Raw genomic sequence first — 18706 nt, forward strand, 5'->3', positions numbered from 1 at the left:
TTCTTTATTTTTGAGACTGAGCATTGCTCTGTCACCCAGACTGGAGTGCAGTGGTGCAATGTCGGCTCACTGCAACCTCCACCTCCCGGGTTCAAGCGATTCTCCTTCCTCAGCTTCCCGAGTAGAACAGCTGGAACCACAGGCGCCCGCCACCACGCCTGGCTAATTTTTGTATTTTTAATAGAGATGGGGTTTCGCCATGTTGGCCAGGCTGCTCTCAAACTCCTGACCGTCTCAAGTGATCCACCCACCTTGGCCTCCTAAAGTGCTGGGATTACAGGCATGAGCCACTGCATGCCTGGACTGTATTATGTATTTATTTTATTTTTTTGAGTTGGAGTCTCACTCTGTAGCCCAGGCTGGAGTGCAGTGGTGGGATCTCGGCTCACTGCAAACTCCACGTTCCGGGTTCAAGCAATTCTCCTGCCTCAGCCTCCCTAGTAGCTGGGATTACAGGCGCCCACCACCACACTCAGCTAATTTTTGTATTTTTAGCAAAGATGGGGTTTCACCATGTTGATCAGGCTGGTTTTGAATGCCTGACCTCTAGTGATCCACCCACCTTGACCTCCCAAAGTGTTGGGATTACAGGCGTGAGCCACTGTGCCTGGCCCATACATTAAACAGCATTGATGTGCACATCATTAATTATGTACCTGGATTGAAGGAGTGGAGAAAGAAGTTAAAACATTGGGAAACTGTTGTGGAAAAAACACTCAGAAAGGAAGCGAAGGAGCACTGCTCAAATTATTATTAGAAAATTATTCAATTTGAACTTAACTCCCATAAAACATATAGGATGCTAATGAAAGACTACCACCTCTTGGCAGCAGAGTGGGAAAAGGGAAGGGGGAGGAGCCAACATTCACTGAGACCCTTATAATATATGTAAGCCAGACACTTTGTGTTAGAGCGCTCTAATACCCTTGGCTTTTTCTAAAATCATCAGCCTAGTTTGCTTTGACCTAGGAATTGTGATGTTTGGAGGACTGGCCTACAAAGCTTGTTCTCACTGGGCACATGTAGTATTCTCCTAAACTCCATGAGGTATTGTTGGTTGCAGTACCCAAACCTTCTTGAAATAAACCTTATCCTGGGGTTGTTTCCTTTTGGTTCTTCCAAAAGAGGAATACCATGACCTGACATTCCTTGCCTGTTTCTGGATTGGCTGTTGTGCCGACCTGAATGAAGCAACTAGGGGTAATTCCAGGACTGGTAATGATAATTATTTACTATATGCTCTGGGGCTGCTTCTGAGAGTGGGCAGATTTCCAGCCCAGGCTTGACATGGGTTGGCCCCTCCTGGGCTGTAATTACCCATTCCAGTGGCAGTAATGGTACTGGAATTGAAGCTTTCTTTTGCCTCCTCCATTATAATTAATTGCTTCGAATTCCACCAGATCTGTCTGTTGCAAAGCTCATTTACTTTTAGGGGCTGCTGGATGCCCACAACGAGGGCTTAGAGACAGAGGGGTGGAGTGGGACTGGGGTGTGACTCTAATATGAACCCCAAGGAGTGGAGTGTGTGCCTGCCTGTGCAAGTCCTGGGAGGGAGGCCCAGGGCTTGAGTGAGTTTGTTTGCACTGAGATTGGTGCCATCAACCCCAGGAACTCTCCATACCTCTAGCTCAGGTCCCTGGGAGCTCCACCCTGGATGCCTTTTGAAGCCAGGTGAAATGTGTTTTGAGCAGACATTCCATAAGGGCTTGGGGTTTGGCACCAGCGACGCTTTTACTTTTCAACAAGTGTCAGGAGTGGAAAAATGGAAGAGAATACAGCTGAAGTTTTGAAAAGCAATGAAATGGGGCCGGGCGCGGTGGCTCAAGCCTGTAATCCCAGCACTTTGGGAGGCCGAGACGGGCGGATCACGAGGTCAGGAGATCGAGACCATCCTGGCTAACACGGTGAAACCCCGTCTCTACTAAAAAATACAAAAAACTAGCCGGGCGAGGTGGGGGGCGCCTGTAGTTCCAGCTACTCGGGAGGCTGAGGCAGGAGAATGGCGTAAACCCGGGAGGCGGAGCTTGCAGTGAGCCGAGATCGCGCCACTGCACTCCAGCCTGGGTGACAGAGCCAGACTCCGTCTCAAAAAAAAAAAAAAAAAAGAAGAAAAGCAATGAAATGTGGGGTGACTCCCCCTCCCGCTGCCAGCCCCCGTCCCCTGCTTTAAGAAAAGCAAACACTCTTTTCCTGTCTTATTTGTGTTCCCATTAATTTAAGACAGGAAGCCTCAGTGGGTGTGATGTAAACAATTCGGCCTCGTGGTTCGGGCTTCCTCATCAGTTTGCAGCTGGAGCGATGGCTGCAGGGCCCTGACCCACTCAGGCCTCCTGGGGGAGGGCTTGTTGACTGAATCCCACAGAAGGTGGGAGGGGTAGGGGAGCGGGAGAAGGTATAAAGGAAATGCTTCAGTCGTGCAGTCACCGGCGATTGTAATTCAGTGGTGGTGACTTTGGTTACTCCAGTAGAAAGGCTCTGACCGGGGATTTCTGGAAAGTTCCCTGACATCCTGCCCCGTGCCATGGTTGTGATTTTAGCTGGGGGCTCCACCCCCGAAGAAACCCAGGCTGCCGCCGATTATGAAACGGAGTGGTCATGAAGTGAATTGATGTGGGGAGGTGGAGCTTCTTGCAGTGGCTCGGATGGAGAACTTTTGGTGCAAGCGAGGGTCTAGGGTAGGGCGCTTTTTCCTCTAAGCTGCTCCGGGTTTGCCTCAGGAAGCTCCCGAGCCCTCGGTGTAAACAAAGGTGTCTGGATGAGAAGCCCCAAACTCCCTGAAATCCTCCCCAGGGCGGTTTCCTTTTCCCGGCGAGGGGAGTGACCGGGGAGGGGATCCTGGAATGCTGTGGGGTTTTGACAAGTGAGCCGGGGAGTGGCGAGCCGAGTTTAGGATTGCATTACAGGCTTTTCCTAACCTCCTCCACCGCGGCGCGGAGGGAGGAGGGGGGGTCCTCCCACAGACGTGGAGCGGGCGGAGAGCAGCCCTCGGGAAGTCCTGCAGGAGCTGCGTTCCAGGAGGGCAGCTGGCAGCCGCCCCAGGCCCCCGGGCCGCCTGCAGGTGATTAGGCTAATGAGCTGCCCCGGGGGCGCGGAGCCCGGCCCGGCGAGCGGATTACCCGGCGCCCAGCTGCTGCCGGCGGAGACTCCCAGGAGCTCCGGAGAGGGGGTCGGAGAGGAACCCTCCGAAGGTGACTTCAGAAGTGGAGGTAGGAAATCGGCTTCTCAGGCGAAAGCCTCAGGTTTCCCGGTCTGATCCAGGTTGGGGTGCAGATTGGGGCTGAATCCACAAATGTGGAGATTTAGCCACAGCCTCGGAGGCACGGAGCGGCCACCTAAGCGTCTGCCCTTCTCGTCTCCCGGATCACTGGGGTGTGTTGTTTTTAAAGTGGGGGATTTGCGTGTTGCGAGACGGTTTGTGTTCCTCGGGAGGACTAAGTGACTTGGAGCTGGTTTGTCAATGGCTGGACGGAAGGAGGCGCCCCGGGTGTGTGTGACGGACAGGGAAGGGGTGCGCCGAGGGGCAGGTAGTAGGGGGCTCCAGAGCCACGGCGGTTTCAGAACCTTGAGGGCTGTGCCGTTGAAGCCCCGGTAGGAGCGGGGGGGCATGGCAGCAGCCCGGGGAATCTGTCATACTGTCCCCATCCCTCGCTAGCAGGAGAATGAGGCGGAGCAAATCTGCCTTCTCTACCCGCGGGAACTGTGGATGATCTCACACGAGGTCGTGATCGCCTTTGGGGATAGATCTTTGCCCCCAAATTACTAAACAATCTGCTTGGACAACAGCCCCACCACTGATTCACAAAATGTTTTGATTATGGGATCCACAAATCAAAGATATTTAAAGATACAGGGTGTTTGAAAAGAGTGACATTTTCTGTCCTGTAGCTCCTCTCTACTAGGTAGTTTATAAACACTACAAGTGAAATGAAGTCAGTCTTGTCTGGTGAGACGGAGGGAAAGAAGGAGGTAACTACAGCTGTCATCCTGGGAACCATGTCTGGGAGAAAAAGACTGAATGTAAACAGTAAACAAATGCTTTTCATAGAAATAGGCTAGGCTGAGTTTGATATCGTAAGGGGACATAATAAACTCTAATATAGAAATATCTTTAAATACATTTCTAATATTAAATATATTTAATACAAATAAAATAGAGTAGTTTCAGACTTTGCATTCCTACTGTTTTGCAACTCTCAATTCAGCTTTGCAGGTGAGTTGCAAGGGCTTCATCTCCCCCCCAGCTGCTAATCTGGCCATTGAATACTAACCTGTAGGCCTGGGTGGCTCCTTTTGCTGAGATGTTAATGGAGTTGAGAGGATATGGGACCCGCCCACAGTTAATCCTTCTGGATCTTCAGTCAAACCCAAGGCCCCTGGGGGCAGCTGCGGGACTCACAGACAGCATGGCCTTTGGGGAAAGTGGCCTGTGTCAGGTCTTAAGGAAGAAAAAGTTAGTTCTCAGAGCGGGCCACAAACAAAAGCAACAAGAAAGGAAAAGTGATGGGGGTCGGGAACCGAAGTGAATTTAAGGCTTATCTGGGCCCTCAGCCTCTCTGAGCCTGCATTGCTGGGTGTAATTGTCAGCCTCCCTCTAATCTAGAGTGAAAGGAAGATGGTCTAAGAGCAGCAAAGTCACCAAACTGCCTTTCTGCCTCCTCACGTCCCTAAATTTACCAGCGGCACACCTGGCACGTAATAGAGCTTCCCTTGAGCCGCTGTTCCTGCTAATCTCTGTATGCTCCATGCAGGTCACACTTAGGGATGGTGTCATTGAAGAGAATGGCGAGTCCATTGCACCGTGTTTCCTGGGACATCAAGGTGGCTACCTGCTCTTCCCTTTTGCCTTCTTCATCGTCTTGTTTCCCAGAGGTTTGGCCAAGTGCTTGTTGCTCTGCCCTTCAGAGAGGGGGTTCTTCCCGATTTTACTGGGTTCTCATTCTGGAATCAGACTTACAGTGTGAGCTTCCCTCCTTATCAAAACCATTATGTATGTATGTATATATATGTATATATGTATATGTGTGTGTATGTGCATATATGTATATATGTGTATATGTATATATGTGTATATTACATATACAAATTTAAAAAGTCAAATATGTCTACAAGGCTTATAACTAGGGACAATACTCACTTGCCTTACCTCTTACCAGCTTCCACTTCTTTCTCTTTTCTAGAGACGTGGTCTTGTTATGCTGCCCTGGCTGGTCTCAAACTCTTGGGCTGCCTCAGCAAACCTCCTGCCTCAGCCTCCCAAAGTGCTGGGATTATAGGCGTGAGTCACCACGCTTAGCCTCAACTTCCACTTCTGTGCCCCAAAGACATCCATTTTCAACTCTGCACTGATTTCTAGTTAGCAAGCACGCACTGCCTGCTGGGTCCCTCCCTCATGAGAACTCTGTCGTCCTCCACCTGCCGCTCTTGAGGCCAGTTGCACATCCATCATTGTGATGCCTCCTCTCACTATTATTATAATTCATTTTGCTGCTTTTTCAAAATGTAGCATCCCGTGTTTTAGACCCCATGTCTTCCTTTTCCTTTATAGTCTTTTGCTGGTAAAACACACCTTCCAGAAGTTCCTGAGAAAGAGGACATGGGAGGCAAGTTTTTTGAGATCCCTCAAGGTTGACATAGGTTGGAAATCCCTTTCTCTCAGAAGTTAGAAAGCATTGCTTTTCTAGATTTCAGAATTGCCATTGAGATGTCTGGTGTCATTCTAAAGGCTGATGCTTTGAATGGATATCCCCTCCTGAAAGTTCTTATGATTTCCTCTTTGTCCTCTAATATTCTCTCTGTTGTCATGAAGTTTCATTATAAGACTTGGTGTGGGCCGGGCACAGTGGCTCACGCCTGTAATCCCACCAGGCCAAGGCAGGTGGATCACGAGGTCAGGAGATCCAAACTATCCTGACTAACACTGAAATCCTGTCTCTTCTAAAAATACAAAAAATTAGCCGGGCGTGGTGGCGGGCACCTGTAGTCCCAGCTACTCGGGAGGCTGAGGCAGGAGAATGGCGTGAACCCAGGAGGCGGAGCTTGCAATGGGCCGGGATTGCGCCTCTGCACTCCAGCCTGGGCGACAGAGTGAGACTCCGACTCAAAGGAAAAAAAAAAAGACTTGGTGTGAGTCTTTTCCCATCCATTTTACTAGGCTTCCAGTCGGCTTTCTCAATCTAGAAACTCTGCCCTTCCATTCTGAACAGTTTCCTGGAGTTTTGTTGGTTTTGTGTGTGTGTGTGTGTTTATTTTTATTTTTATTTATTTATTTTGGAGATGGAGTCTCACTGTCACCCAGACTGGAGTGCAATGGTGCGATCTCAGCTCACTGCAACCCCTGCCTCCGGGATTCAAGTGATTCTCCTGCCTCAGCCCCTGAGTACCTGGGACTACAGGCACGCACCACCACACCCAGCTAATTTTTGTATTTTTAGTAGAGAGGGGGTTTCAATGTGTTGGCCAGGCTGGTCTCAAACTCCTGACCTCAGGTGATCTGCTCGCCTTGGCCTCCCAGAGTGCTAGGATTACAGATGTGAGCCACCACACCTGGCCTTTTTTGTGTGTGTTTTTAGTAGAGATGGGGTTTCACCATGTTGACCAGGCTGGTCTCGAACTCCTGACTTCAGGTGATCCGCCCGTCTTGGTCTCCCAAAGTGCTGAGATTACAGGTATGAGCCACTGCACCCAGCCAGTTTCCTAGAGTAAAAAAGAAAAAAAAAATTCCATCCTTCTCCTAATTGGAAGGAGGCCCTCATCATGGATTGACTCTCAGATTTTCTTACTGAAATCTCCTTTGCAAAAAGAACAGCTATGATAGTGAAATCGATGTGATCTGACTCCATCTTGCTTCTAACCTCCAGGTTGTCCTGGTTCCTTCCTGGATGTAGGCCAAAGTAACTTTAGGAAGGAACTTAGTTTATAGTTTAACTTTGAAACAAAGATGATGGCAGCCCTTTACCAAAACAAATGTCCTTATTGCCTGGGGACCAGACTGCCTTTATAGGACTGACAAAGTAGCCACAAGATTTGCGGCTTGATAAGCATCACTATGGTAGAATCTAAGGTTGGCATTTTGAGATGTCTTTTCAGGTTCCTGCATTTCTTTTTTCTTTTTTTCTTTTTTGAGATGGAGTCTCCCTCTGTTGCCCAGGCTGGAGCGCAGTAGCACGATTTCAGCTCACTGCAATCTCTGCCTCCTGGGTTCAAGTGATTCTCGTGCCTCAGCCTCCCAAGTAACTGGGACCACAGGCATGCATCACCTTGCCCAGCTGATTTTTGTATCTTTAGTAGAGACGGGGTTTCACCATGTTGCCCAGACTGGTCTTGAACTCCTGACCTGAAGTGATCCGCCCGCCTCAGCCTCCCAAAGTGCTGGGATTACAGGTGTGAGCCCCCGAGCCCAGCCAAGGTTTTTGCATTTCTGACAACTAGTGGCTTCACCCAGACCTGCCAAGTGGTCCCGTGGCCCCATCCAGAAGTGGACTCAGCATGAGGACAATTTTCCACACCCCTATGATTGAATCCCCAACCAATCAGCAGCACCCATTCCCTAGCCACTCCCTCCCCCAATCTAGTCTTAAAAAAACAGCCTTCGAATTTTTCAGAGAGACTGATGTGAGCTGGCTGTGTGTCAATTAAACATCTCTATTGCAATTCCCCTGTCATGATAAATTGGCTCTATCTGGGCAGCAGGCAAAATGAACCTGTTGGGTGGTTACATTACCCTTTTTACTTTCTATCTTCTTTTAAAAAAAACATTTCTACTTCCTGGGAAATTTCCTCATTTTTGTCTTCCAACCCATATGTTCAGTTTTTATGTCTGTCATCATATTTCTAATTCCCAAGAAAGCCTTAAAAATATCTGAAATTTTCTTTTTATAACCTCCTGTTACTGTTTCTTGGATGAAAAGCTTCTCAATTCTCTGTGGATCTCAATTACAGCTTTTTTGAAGCATTTCTTTACTCCCTGCACTCTTTGTTTTCTCAGATTTCCTCTTAGTTTTTTTGTTTGCTGTTTGGTTTTTTTTTTGCGGGGGGGGAGACGGAGTCTGGCTCTGTTGCCCCGGCTGGAGTGCAGTGGCCGGATCTCAGCTCACTGCAAGCTCCGCCTCCCAGGTTCACGCCATTCTCCTGCCTCAGCCTCCCGAGTAGCTGGGACTACAGGCGCCCGCCACCTCGCCCGGCTAGTTTTTTGCATTTTTTAGTAGAGACGGGGTTTCACCGTGTTAGCCAGGATGGTCTCAATCTCCTGACCTCGTGATCCGCCCATCTTGGCCTCCCAAAGTGCTGGGATTACAGGCTTGAGCCACCGTGCCCGGCCCGCTTTTTGGTTTTTAATCACTTTCACATTAAAGGCTTTTTTCAAACGTCTGATGATCTTTGATCACTCACTAAAAAGATAACTGGAAGATCTACATAGATGACATATACCCAGCAACAGTTCCTTCTTACTAAGAAGGAGACATAGAACATGTCTCAGAATCTAGAACAATGCCTGGCACACACATGAACCTTTCCATACATATAATATTTGCCGAGTAACTGAGTGATGTACACTGTTGCTGGGGCCCAGGTAGTTGCAAGTATTAAAAGCTCTCAGGTGATTGAAATATGCAGCTAGCACGGAGGACCTCTGCTGTAGGGGTAGCTCGCTGGTGGTTTCATTGGAGGACACACACCTGATAATGGGAAGTCTTTGTTCTCTGGGGAAACGGATTGGGTAGAAGAGAAATCCCCTACACTGAGGGGAATTGGTTGGCTGCAGTGTTCTGGGAGCCAGATGAGGAGGAGACCTGAAGTCTAACCATTTGGTGTGATGACTTTCTCTTGTTTGCCTGTTTTTTTTTAGCTCCTGCCCTCAGCTACACCTGGTGTCTCTGAGTCCAGAGTTGCCGAGACACAGCAGAGCACACAGGTTGCAGAATTTCAGCCTTCACTTGGTACCTAGGGCTAAGGTGATTTAGGGTCTCTTCCACCTCAGTGCACGTTGCCTCCAATTCCAGAGGCGTTCCAAGGCATAAATTCCAATCTGGCTTTCCTCACTGCTGTGCTAGGTTTTCGCTTTCTCCCACCTGCTAAGTCAGTTACCACTAGTTTGTCTACATTCCAGCTTCCAAAATTGTGTTGCAATCATTGTTTCTCCTGTTCTCATTATCTTCGAGAGGCCAGCAACCCTCCCTTCATCCTCACTCGTGTCAGACCACTGTGTTTACTGGCAAATGAGTCTCCCTGCCTGATGCCCCCAACTTTGCCCCAGAACCCTCTTCTCCGTTCTTCCTTCTGTTGCAGGTGCCCACTCGGGGCCACATTTCAGATAGGCTACATTGAACTTTCATCTCAGCAGTAGTCATTTAAAATGTCCCAGCCCCTGAAGAGAGTGGTGGCTGTTGGTCATTTCTGTTGGCATGGTAGTGTCTTCTTCATCGGATCATTCATTATGCTGCTGCTTCTGTACAGAGTATTGGGCAGAAGGCATTTTTGAACATATTTGATGCTATGGCTTATCAGGGCTCTGTGAGGATAACTGTGTAGCACGTTAACTTTGAAATATATTCATGTCCATTTCCTTCTTTGGCCCTCACCAGCAGCCCATTGGGTGGTGGTGTGGTCAGGTGGACTTGGAAGTGTTATATTCTCTGAGATGATTAGCCTGTTTAGGTCACATATCTCCATTCCACGCCCTAGAGACAAGCATAGGAAAGAGCTCGCTATCAAAGACTAAGCAATAGAGAGTAAAGGAAAGTCTGTTGTGGAGTTTCTAGGGAAGGTGTGTCCACTACCAAGAAAAAGATGCAAAATACATGGCCCTTTTGCTTTCCCCCTGTGTTGCTGTGTAAACTGGCATAGGCATGTTGCCCCTAACCTGAGGATGCAGCCACTGTGCAGGAGAGAGTAAGTAGCAGGTCCCAAAGAGTCCCAGAGAAGCACAGCTCAGAGCCCCACCCTTCCTCTGCACTTCTGGCATGTGAGATGATGAATTTCCTCCCTGTTTAAGCCACTTTGAGTCAGGGTTTGATATCATTTGCTGCTAAAGTCATACAGGTGGAGATTTATTGATGCATCGCTCATCTCCAAAAAGAGTTGAGGCAGACCGTGGGCTCACTCAGATTTGAGCTCCCCAATTCCTCTTCTGATTCTCATTCTGATTCCAAGTAGAATTCCTCTCTACTCTGCCTATTTTCTAGGCAGATGAAAGTAATTTTATTCTTTCTTCCAACTTCAAAGGAAGGAATAACTATGGAGACATTTGGGGAAAAGGGGGAGTTCCTTGCTTTGGAGATTACCGGCTGAACCCAGGGAGCAAACATCCTGGGCTGTCACTGAAGTGAGGACTGCTTCTAAATGACACAGCACTGAAGACACTTTGTGCTCCTGCTTGTGAAAAGGCAAGCGCTAGTTTTCACTCCCTCCTAGGACTGTGGAGGCTGAAAAGTCTGCCTGCAGACTTGGTATGGTTTCCTCCGTCTTCCATCCTTTGTGCCTCCCAGACTTTGGGAAGTTTTGAAGATGAAACAAGCTCCGGAAGTGCTTGGTGCTGTCAGGAAGACCAGAATGCCGGAGAAAGTACCCTGTTTGTTCCTGTGTTTTCCGATCTGACTCAAGTGGCAATGATTTGAGTCACTTTTATGAATGGAAGGCCGTCAGAGCCTGTTCTATACTGTATAATATATATGCCTTATACTATACAGTTCATCATTACATCCTGAACACCCTACACCATCTGTGATAAACAATTGGTATTCAAACATTATTGTGAATGAACAACACAAGGATTGCTCATGTTAATAGACTCTTTTTTTTTTGAGATGGAGTCTCGCTTTGTTGCCCAGGCTGGAGTGCAGTGGCACAATCTCAGTTCACCCCAACATCCACCCCAGGGTTCCAGCGATTCTCCTGCCTCAGCCTCCCAAGTAGCTGGGACTACAGGTGCGCTCTACCACACCCAGCTAATTTTTGTATTTTTAGTAGAGACAGAGGTTTTGCCATATTGGCCAGGCTGGTCTCAAACTCCTGATCTCAGATGATCCACCCATCTCGGCCTCCCAAAGTGCTGGGATTACAGGCGTGAGCCACCATGCCAGGCCGACTCACTAATTTTAATGGCAGCGTATTTTCCCATTGAGTTGAATGACCATAATTTGCACATCTACATCCCCAGGACTGGATGTTTAAGTAGTATGGGCTAGAATATCTGAGACATGCAGTCATTAATTGGGAGATAACCATGAGACTGTTTTGTTTTGAGAATGAGTTTCGTTCCCCAGGCTGGAGTGTAGTAGTGCAATCTTGGCTCACTGCAATCTCCGCCTCCCGGGTTCAAGCAATTCTCCTACCTCAGCCTCCCTAGTAACTGGGATTACAGGCACATGCCCCCAGACCCAGCTAATTTTTATTATTATTATTTTTTCCGAGACAAAGCATTGCTCTTTCCCCCAGGCTGGAGTGCAGTGGCCTGATCTCGGCTCGTTGCAACCTCTGCCTCCTGGATTCAGTGATTCTCCTGCCTCCCAAGTAGCTGGGATTACAGGCGTGCGCCACTATGCCCAGCTAATTTTTTTGTATTTTTGGTAGAGACAGGGTTTCACCATGTTGGCCAGGCTGGTCTCAAACTCCTGACCTTGTGATCTGCCTGCCTCAGCCTCCCAAGGTGTGGCAATCCCGTGCCTGCTGGGATTACAGGCATGAGCCATGGTGCTCGGCCAATTTTTATTTTTATTTTTTAGTAGAGACGGAGCTTCACCATGTTGGTCAGGCTGGTCTCGAACTCCTGACCGCAAGTGATTCTGCCTGCCTTGACCTCCCAAAGTGCTGGGCTTACAGCCATGAGCCACTGTGCCCAGCCATGAGACCTTTTTTTTGACTGTTGTTACTTCTCCATCTTCCTGACCCCCCTAACCTTCAGAGAGGCCCTAATCATCCCAGTTCCAGATTCCCATTGCCAGCAACAGAACTCAGCACAAAAGTAGACGGCATTTTGGAAGCGCTGATATTTTTGTAACTTTCCCAGGGGTTCCTGTTAAGCATTAGTTGGCAGGGAATTGCCGCTTGAAATGTGCATCCCTGAAGTGGTGCCTGCCCAGCGTGGTTTTTTCCAGGTGGTTTCTTCTCACATGTCTTACTACACTTTTGAATCTAGAGATTATATATCTGGCTCTTTCATTTGTTAGGACTTTTGGCTGACCTCTGAGATGCCTGTTTTAATGGCCACCTGATAGAAAATGTAAGTGGAAAAATGCATTAGGGTGCAAAGTTTGGAGTTGGAAATGGGTGAGCTTGTGGGGATAGGGGATGAAGGAAAACTGTTAGAGACAATTTTGTCTGGTTAGTGGGCTGTTGTCTTAGCAGTTTCACTTGTCAGCCCCTCTGTAAATAAATATACCATTCCTTAAACAATATAGGCATTCTGTGGAAGTTTACACATAAAGAAATCTACACATAAATAAATTTCTGTTTTTGTAACTTACATTTGAGATATGCTATAAGACCTTGATATTTCCATGTAGATTAATTCTGTGATGAAGCCCTTTTGTAGAACACATAATTTTTTTTTTAAAAAGTCAAAAGACATATCAGATATATATGTATGTGTGAGTGTAACTTACAGTTCTGTATGTGTTGTCATTTCTTTCCCCGCCCCCAGTTCATTCTCTGACTTCCTCTGTACTAAGAGGATTGTGTCTGTGAGCTGCAGCATCTGGTCCTTGCTTTTTCTGTTTCTGGTTGGGTTCAGCCAATGGGAGGCACTGGCAGAGGATCAGAGGAGGAGGAAAGAGCATCTGGGTATTTATCTCCCTCACAGTCCCCCTAACCTTGCTGGGGTTCTGACGATGGCAGATTTCCTCAAAGCGCTTGAGGCAACTCACTTTCCTTGCTCCAGTTCCTGCATAGTCTGATAATACTGCTTCCTCCCCATGCTCTGCAGACCTAGAGGCCCTAGCAGTTTCCCTGCTGTTGTTGCTAGCCCCGGGGTGCTGCACTCTGCCTGTCTCCTGTCTGCACCTCTGTAAACAGTCCCTGCCTAAAACAGTCTCCACTGAAACTTTTTTCAGTGTGCCTTCTGTTTCCTGCTGGACTCTGACTGATAGTCTATGTCCATTTTTTTCTCATATATAATCTTAATTGTCATGCTTGGCTCTAAAGTGCCAGTTACTTTGAATTTGAATTGTATCCTTTTCTTTCTTTCTTTTTTTTTTTTTGGAGACGGAGTTTCGCTCTTGTCGCCCAGGCTTACTGGGCCTCAGCTCACTGCAACCTCTGCCTCCCAGGTTCAAGTGATTCTCCTGCATCAGCCTACCGAGTAGCTGGGATTACAGGCAAGCACCACCACACCTGGCCAATTTTTGTGTTAGTAGAGACAGGGTTTCACCATATTGGCCAAGGTGGTCTCTTAACTCCTGACCTCAGGTGATCTACTCACCTCAGAATCCCAGTGCTGGGATTACAGGCGTGAGACACCGTGCCCATCCGAATTGTATCTTATGTGAGATTTGTCTTTTTGTTTTTTTGAGACGGAGTCTTGCTCTGTCGCCCAGGCTGGAGTGCAGTGGCGCAATCTCGGCTCACTGAAAGCTCCACCTCCCGGGTTCACGCCATTCTCCTGCCTCAGCCTCCCGAGTAGCTGGGACTACAGGCGCCCACCACATCTGGCTAATTTTTGTATTTTTAGTAGAGACGGGGTTTCACCGTGTTAGCCAGGATGGTCTCAATCTCCTGACCTCGTGATCCACCTGCCTCAGCCTCCCAAAGTGTTGGGATTACAAGTGTGAGCCACCGCGCCAGGCTGAGATTTGTCATCTTGTGTCTATTCTGTCCTTTCCAATAGATTATGAGTCCTGCGGGAGGAGGAAGATGATTCAGCCTTCTCCCTACAGTGTGTTACACTGTTTGACATAGAGGTTACAAGAATTGGTAACTCTTTTTTGTTGTTTTTGTTTTGTTTTTGACTTTTCTTGAGATAAGTTCTTGCTCTTTCTCCCAGGCTGGTGTGCAGTGGCGCTATCACAGCTCACTGCAGCCTTGACCTCTCAGACCCAAGTGATCCTGCCACCTGAACCTCCCAAGTAGTTGGGACCACAGGTGTGTACCACCTCAGCTCATTTTTATTTTTTTGTAGAGATGGAGTCTCCCTGTGTTGCCCAGGCTGGTTGTGAACTCCTGGGCTCAAACAATCCTGCTTCAGGTTTCCAAAGTGCAGGGATTACAGGTGTGAGCCACCTGTGTCTAGTGGCAACCTTTTTTTTTTTTTTTTTTTTGAGACGGAGTCTTGCTCTGTCGCCTAGGCTGGAGTGCAGTGGCACAATCTTGGCTCACTGCAAGCTCCGCCTCCCGGCTTCGCCATTCTCCTGCCTCAGCCTTTTTTTTTTTTTTTTTAAATCCCCTGGGTTTACCAGGATGGCAACTCTTGTTTTTGTTTTGGTTTTTTTGAGATAGGGTCTCACTGTTGCCAAGGCTGGAGTATAGTGGTGCAATCACAGCTCACTGCGACCTATGCCTCTCTGGCTCAAGCAGTTCTCCCACCTCAGCCTCACGAGCTGGGACTGCAGGTGGGCGCCATCACACCTGGCCAATTTTGGTCTTTTTTGTGAAGATGGAGTTTTGCCATGTTGTCCAGGTTGGTCTCCAACTCCTGAACTCAAGCAATCGGGCTGCCTCGGCCTCTGAAATTGTTGGGATTACAGGTGTGAGCCACTGCACCCAGCCTCAGGATGGCAGCTCTTGAAGTAGAATAATAACATACATATTGAAGTGCATGTGTGTGTTTAGTGTTAGTGCTATTGGCAGTTCCTTCTAGCAGTGCTGCAGCTGAGCTCAGTGTCTTAATTCCTGCTGTCGGCTCGGGCATCTGAGGGCAGAGAGAAGGGTGGGTCTGATCCCCTGCAGAAGGTGGTGATGGCGTCTGGGAGGATTCGTGCCCTCACAGCTGCCCAGGAGCCTCCCCGATGATACTCTCCCACCACCCTTAAAGGCATCATACCACAAGTGTGCAAATTATTTTTTTTTAAAAAAGAAGAGAAAGGGAAGACAGAAAGCCACTGACCCTGCCAGCTGACCAGATGTTGGCCATGCTGTCCTGTGGGAGAGGCACCTGTTTCTGTGTCCTTGGGACCCAGCATTTTGGATTCTAGTCCGTATGCATTCTAGTCCGTATGCAGGTATCATATCTGTGACTATTAGCAAATTTTCATAACTTTCATTTGCGTCCTTATCGGTGTCGGTTCATTCATGCAGTAAGCAATTACTGAGTGCCAGTTACAGGCAACACACTGCTAGCAATTAGCTGTCATGTTTTTCAGAGTCAGGGGTTCCTTAAGGGACTGAAATAATAGAACTTTCTAGCTAGAAGGGATCTCGGATCATGTCTAATCCAGCTTCATCCTTTGAAGGTGAAGTTCAGCTCAAGAGGTTCAGGGCTTTGTCTGGAGCACAGTAAATGCCATGGATGGTACCAGACCTCCATGCCTTGACTCGGCCTGGAGTTCTTTCCTCGTTTTGCTCTGATTACACCACCTGGTCATTTCCTGGGTGCTTTCTGGTGCAGCTAACCTCCACCAGGTATCCTTTAAAAAGCTTCTCTGCTGTTCTTTATTGCTTCCCTCTGGCTGCAAATGCAAACCAGATAGTCATGCTCTGAGCTCATAAAAAAACCTAATGGGATGCAGACAGCAGATTCCAACCTAGACTTCAGCGCAGCCCCAATGTATACAGCTGGGGGCCATCCAGACGAGCCCACCGCTGCTTTGGAGCATCTCTCCTCCTCTCAACTTCAGAGCAGCATTTTATGTGGGTGCATGAGGTGCTAGGATTGGGTTGGGTGAGTTAGTTATAAGTTATGTGGTTTTTGGAGCCGGAGCCTCAGCCCTCATCTGCAGAAGAAGTGGTTTCCTTCAGGCCAGGTGAGGGCTGCTGGCAGAGCCTTTCTCTGGGAGGCCTTTGCTGCCGCATGGGGATCAGTGCTGCTTCTGGTTTGGCCCTTCATGGGTGTGTATTTATTTCAATGACCAGGGTATCAGGTGTCCCCTACAAAATGAAAAACTTTTGACTCCACTAAATTTACAGCTTCAAGTTGGATTCAGATGGACAAGAAAAAGCCTTTCCTTAATGAAGAGATACAAAGCCAATTAGACTGCCCGAGCAAGCCTAGGTCTGCATGTGATGAGGTGAATCCCAGTTATAGAGTGTTCCGCCCTCCACGTGTTACGTTCTTCTACATATGTGTGTCAGCCAGAGTCCTGATAAATCCCTACCCATACCTATGAGACATAGGTTTGGGAAGATTAGGGAAAGGAAGGTAGCAGGGGTGGGGCGGGGCAGGGCAGGGGGAGCTGGTAACCTTTACTGAGTGCCCGCTATTTGTCAGGATTTGTGCTGGGAGTTTTAACTGGGGGATCTCGCACCTAGATAGCAGAGGGCTATTTTGTAGATCTGGACCTGAGGCTCAGAAGGGCCTTGACATACCCTGTGTTGCACAGGTAATGTAAGGTGGTGTGTCACAAAGTCACCTCTGTCTGAGCCCCACACACAAACCATCTCAGTGAAGGAATATTGTTCTAAATGCAGCTGTTGGCCAGGTGCGGTGGTTCACACCTGTAATCCCAGCACTTTGAGAGGCTGAGGTGGGTGGATCACGAGGTCAGCAGTTCAAGACAAGCCTGGCCAACATGGTGAACCCCTGTCTCTATTAAAACTACAAAAATTAGCTGGGTCTGGTGGCAGGTGCCTGTATTCTCAGCTACTCAGGAGGCTGAGGCAGGAGAATCACTTGGGCCTGGGGGGTAGAAGTTGCAGTGAGCCAAGATTGCACCACCTGCACTCCAGCCTGGGTGACAGAGCGAGACTGTCTCTAAATAAATAAATAATCAATAAATAAATGCAGCTGTCCTATGTCAGTTTGGGAAAAGCTAGTTAGCATCCCTGCCTTGGTTTTATCAACTGTAAAGTGGGGATAAAGTTTGTCACTCCCTCATAAGTTTGTGGTGAGGATGGAGTGAGTGAGGGACGGTGCATAGCGTTCATTACTATGCCGACTATGGATGCCCTTAATAAAACAACTCCTGAGCCCCTCGTGCTGGGTCTGCTGCTGCTGCTTTTTCTAATGGGTTTTGTCACTTTGGAGCCAATTGTTAACATCCTTGAATTATTTTGCTCATTCATAAAATGAGGCTTGTGTTAAAGGTGAGTTTTTTTTTGTTGTTGTTTTTGAGACAGAGTCTTGCTCTGTCCCCCAGGCTGGAGTGCAGTGGCACAATGTCAGCTCACTGGAACCACCGCCTCCCGGGTTCAAGCAGATTCTCCTGCCTCAGGCTCCAGAGTAGCTGGAATTACAGGTGTGTACCACCACTCCTAGCTAACTTTTTTATTTTTAGCAGAGATGGGATTTTGCCATGTTGGACAGGCTGGTCTTGAACTCCTGGCCTCAAATGATCTGCCTGCTTCAGCCTCCCAAAGTTCTGGGATTACAGACATGAGCTACCGTGCCTAGCCAAAGGTCAGTTTTCTTAATGGAGAAAATCCCAAAGAGAAAGAGGCAAATCCCCATCTTTCATGTTGTAACTATCAAAGTTCCAGACATGCTCTGTCTGTATCTTCCTTCAGGACAAATCCATTCACGTATACTGGTGAGAGGCTGGACTTGGTCAGTTGTGCAGGAGTAACCTGTGCTCTCTGTAGTTAATTCCAGCCACCCTCCTCAGTCCTCACCGCTTGGGCTTCCTCTCCTTCCTGACTCATTGTCCCTGTGACGTATGTTCATCAGCACTGTCCATCTCTTTTTTTCTGCCTCCCCCACCCCTTGGAACAGAAATGTATTGACTGCATACAAAAATTAGCCGGGCGTGGTGGCGAGCGCCTGTAGTCCCAGCTACTCAGGAGGCTGAGGCAGGAGAATGGCGTGAACCTGGGAGGCGGAGGTTGCAGTGAGCTGAGATCGCACCGCTGCACTCCAACCTGGACGACGGAGCGAGACTCCGTCTCAAAAGAGAAAAAAGAAATGTATTGGCTGCAATGAGCATCTTTTATAGCTTGGAATATTGTCCATTGTCCTTCCCACTTCAGTCACTGAAATAGGTAATGACGGGGACTCCCTTGAAGATCGCGAGGTATTACGCCTTTCTTCAGGATGTTCCAGAAAATTCTCTGTCTCTTACAGCCCTCTCTGGCTCTTGTTGCTATCGGCAGTGCCTTCTAGCAGTGCTGCAGCCGAGCTCAGAGTCTTAATTCCTGCTGTTGGCTTGGGCATCTGAGGGCAGAGAGAGGGTGGGTCTGACCCCCTGCAGAAGGTGGTGATGGTGTCTGGGAGGATTCGTGCCCTCACAGCTGCCCAGGAGCCTCCCCGATGATACTCTCCCACCACCCTTAAAGGCATCATACCACAAGTGTGCAAATTATTTTTTAAAAAAAGAAGAGAAAGGGAAGACAGCCACTCACCCTGCCAGCTGACCTCATGTTGGCCATGCTGTCCTGTGGGAGAGGCACCTGTTTCTGTGTCCTTGGGACTCAACATTTTGGATTCCTCTGGAGTCCCCCAACTCTAGCTTGGGGAATTCTACTTAAGACTTAGTACCATATTGGGCCGGGCGCGGTGGCTCAAGCCTGTAATCCCAGCACTTTGGGAGGCCGAGATGGGCGGATCACGAGGTCAGGAGATCGAGACCATCCTGGCTAACACAGTGAAACCCCGTCTCTACTAAAAAAAATACAAAAAACTAGCCGG

The 18706-nt window shown here is 48.4% G+C and overlaps 1 protein-coding gene across 7 annotated transcripts in view; it reads left to right on the forward strand.

Annotated features, from left to right (window-relative positions):
- Nucleotides 1-18706, forward strand: part of PDZD2 (PDZ domain containing 2) — a 478150-nt gene that overhangs the window by 219361 nt on the left and 240083 nt on the right. For 3 of the 7 annotated variants that reach the window (XM_015139789.3, XM_015139791.3, XM_078004637.1), the window contains exon 1: nucleotides 2423-3206. The exons of the other annotated variants lie outside the window; for them this stretch is intronic. The gene's annotated coding sequence lies outside the window, so the exon portion shown is untranslated. Of the gene's footprint in view, nucleotides 1-2422; nucleotides 3207-18706 lie in introns of those variants that run through there. 7 annotated transcript variants of the gene reach the window in all.

This window comes from Macaca mulatta, chromosome 6 (genome assembly GCF_049350105.2).
Source record: "Macaca mulatta isolate MMU2019108-1 chromosome 6, T2T-MMU8v2.0, whole genome shotgun sequence".
Taxonomy (NCBI): domain Eukaryota; kingdom Metazoa; phylum Chordata; class Mammalia; order Primates; family Cercopithecidae; genus Macaca; species Macaca mulatta.